Below are 3,678 nucleotides of genomic sequence, written 5' to 3' on the forward strand. Positions count from 1 at the left end.
GGGTCAGCAGGGGCAAAGGCCAGGAGGTGGTCACGGTAGTGGTGTGTGTGGGGACAGAAGGTGTCAGCACAGCTGATGCTGGGGAAGGGGCAGGCAGGGATCCCCGTCCTGGAGAGCCAGGCCAGAGCACTCGGGGACTGTCCTATGGCCAGCAGGAACCTGAAGGGCTCAGGATCATCCCCTGGCAGCCAGACACAGGATGGAGGGAGTGGGTAGGACGGTGAAACCCTCTTATTCAGGAACTCAGCCCCTCTGGGAGACACAGGAAGGAACTGCCAGGGCTGTGGACTTGCACAGTCTCGTCTGAACGATCTCATCCCTGGCAGTTTGTTTGTTTGTGTTTTAAAGATAGGGTCTTACTCTGTCACCCAGGCTGGAGCGTGCTGCCACAATCATGGCTCACTGCAGCCTTGGCCTCCCTGGCCCAAGTGATCCTCCCACCTCAGCCTCGAGAGCACCTGGGCCCACAAGCACACACCAGCACACCCAGCTAATTTTTATCTCATTTTATTTGTGGCGATGGGGGTCTCACTATCTTGGCCAGACTGGTCTTAAACTCCTGGGCTCAAGTGATCCTTCCCGCTCGGTCTCCCAAAATGCACCGGATATTACAGGCATGAGCAGCTGCGCCTACACCCTGGCAGCCTGTTGAAATGGAATGTATCTGTCACCATCGTTGCAGATTGGGAAACCAAGGCTAAGAGAAGAGAGTGACTTCTTCAGGGTCACCCTGTTATCCGTGTTGGTGGGAAAAACCCTGGACAGCCCCCCACTACCCTGATTTCTTTTCCTCATCTCTGTCCTCAGACTGGTCAGCAGGGCACGCAATGCCCACCAGAGGGCACCAAAGGCCAGACTTTGCCGTGCACTCCCACACAGCTTTGATTGAGTCTCAGATGTGGTCTCCACTGATAAGAGTCTCAGATACAGCCTCCATTGATTGAGAGCTTCACACGCAGTCCCCACTGATTGGGAGTCTCAGAGGCAGCTTCCATTGATTGAGTCTCAGATGCAACCCCTATTGATTGACTCGCAGATGCAGCCCCCATAGACTGAGAGCCCCAGAGGCAGCCCCGTTGATAGAGAGTCCCAGATGCAGCCCCTGTTGGCTGAAAGTCTCAGATGCAGCCCCCATTGATTGAGCGTGTCAGAGGCAGAGTCCTCGTTGATCCTCAGACACAACCCCCAGTGACTCTCAGATGCAGCCCCCATTGATTGAGTCTCAGATGCAGCCCCCATAGACTGAGGGCCCCAGATGCAGCCCCATTGATTGAGAGCCCCAGAAGAAGCCCCATTGATTGAGAGCCCCAGAAGAAGCCCCATTGATTGAAAGCCCCAGAGCAGCCCCCATTGATGGAGAGGCTCACACGCAGCCCCCACTGAGTGAGAGCTTCAGATGCAGCCTCGGTTAACTGAGAGCTTCGGAATCAACCTTCATTGATTGATAGCCCCAGATGCAGCCTCCATGGATTGAGATCCTCAGATGCAGCCTCCACTGAGAGCTTCATATGCAGTCCCCATTGACTGAGAGTCTCAGAGGCAGCTCGCGTTGATTGAGTCTCAGATGCAACCACCATTGATTAATTGACTTTCAGATGCAGCCTCTCTTGAGTCTCAGATGCAGCTCCTATTGTTTGAGAGTCTTAGATGCAGCCCCCCACTGACTGAGAGACTTAGATGCAGCCCCTATTGATGGAGAGTCTCAGAGGCAGCCCCCATTGATTGAGTCTCAGATGCAGCCCCCATAGACTGAGAGCCTCAGAGGCAGCCCCATTGATTGAGAGCCCCAGAGCAGCCCCCATTGATTGAGAATCTCAGATGTACCCCGCATTGGTTGAGAGTCTCAGATGCACCCCCCATTGCTTGAGAGTCTCAGATGGACCCACCATTGCTTGAGCGTCTCAGATGCACCCCTGCATTCATTGAGAACTTCACATGCAGCCTCCATTGATTGAGAGCTTCACACAGCAGCCTCCACTGACTGAGAGTCTCAGAGGCAGCTCCCATTGATTGAGTCTCAGACACAACCCCTGTTGATTGACTCGCAGATGCAGCCCTCATTGACTGAGTCTCAGATGCAGCCCCTATTGATTGAGAGTCTTAGGTGCAGTCCCTCCATTGACTGAGAGTCTTAGGTGCAGTGCCCACTGATTGAGAGTCTCAGATGCAGGCCCTATTGACTGAGTCTCAGATACAGCTCCTATTGACTGAGAGACTTAGATGCAGCCCCCATTGATTGAGAGTCTCAGATGCAGCCCCCATTGCTTGTCAGCTTCACATGCATCCCCCAATGATTGAGAGCTTCAGATCCAGCCTCCATTGCTTGTGAACTTCAATGATTGAACTTCATTCACATACAGCCCCCACTCTGGATCCCCTGCTGAAGGGTCGCCCTGGTGGAGCCTTAAGAGAATCGAAGCTCAGGTCCCGGTGGCTCTGCGGCCCTCCTCCTGAGTCTCAGGTGACAGGGTAGGTGGAGTTGGCCACAGAAGGGGGTGCATTGGACCCTGAGGCTGTGACTAAGGAGGCTCTGGTGCTCCTTCTCTCCCTAGACTTTGGGAAACTCTTCAAAGTTCTGGAGAGGCTCTGGAGTGCGGCTACTTGGAGCCCTGCGTCTGTGGGGAGCCGCTGCCTGCATCTGAGCATGGTCTGGCCAGGGCTTCCCACTGGATAGTGGCTGGTTAGGGGGAGTTTGTTGGCTCCCACCCCGGCCCCCGGGCAGCACACATCAGCTGGCCTGGCTGTGCCTTGGGAGGACAGAGGACGCTCATTTCTCAGGACTAGAGGAGCCCTGTGGTGCCTCCCTCCCACTCTAGCTGGGAGATGAGCAGAGCTGGACTGCACCTGCTGCTGCCCCCACTATGACCAGGCTTTTGGGGTGGACAGGAGGGCTCACCCCCTCTAAACCCCTCCCGGGGTCCCCTCCCAGCTCCACACTGCAGGACTGGGCTGTGACAGGACTCTGGCCAAAGAGATGTATGGGGACATCACAGGAAAGGGGCTGGTGAAGTTGGGGGCTACCCATGGGGTCCTAAGAAAGGCGGGTGCTTTCCTGCCTTGGGCTGCAGTCACAGCATGACATGAGGTGTTGCCTCCCACCGTGAACCAAAAGGCAAGAGGATTGCCAGGGATAGGCTCGGAGCCTGGATTCCATTTGGTCCATGGAGTTCACCAGTCTCAAGACCACCTGGTTAGTTCCTGGTGGTGAAGGCATCCTGGAGATGCATGTTCTCACTCAGGGAGATGGTTCAGGGGTGCAGGTGCCCCAACACCCTACCGCTGCCCCAGACTCACTTTGCTGGTGGGGGCTTACCCCCGCAAGGCCAGCTGCATACTCAGAGGGCTGCGGTGCCCACCCTGCTCCTGGTGGGTCAGTAGAATCCAGACAACATTGCCCAAGTCATCTACAAATCCAAAGTCAAAGTCTTCCCTATCAATATGCACTCAGGGTCTTTGAGGAGCTCAGTAAATACTCTAAAAATGGAAGGAAAGACTACAGCCACAAATCGCTAAGCCGACTGAAAACGCGGAATCCCAGATGTGAAGACACACGAGGAAGCGTCCTCAGAGGAGCGGCTTTTGGGAACAGGAGCAAGCAGCCCACAGAGTGGGGTGGGGCTGGAGCAGGGCGAGCTTTGTGAGAATATCATACACTCCCCCATGCACAAGGAGTGAGTC

The sequence above is a fragment of the Mandrillus leucophaeus genome, unplaced genomic scaffold, assembly GCF_000951045.1.
Source record: "Mandrillus leucophaeus isolate KB7577 unplaced genomic scaffold, Mleu.le_1.0 Scaffold4, whole genome shotgun sequence".
Taxonomy (NCBI): Eukaryota; Metazoa; Chordata; class Mammalia; order Primates; family Cercopithecidae; genus Mandrillus; species Mandrillus leucophaeus.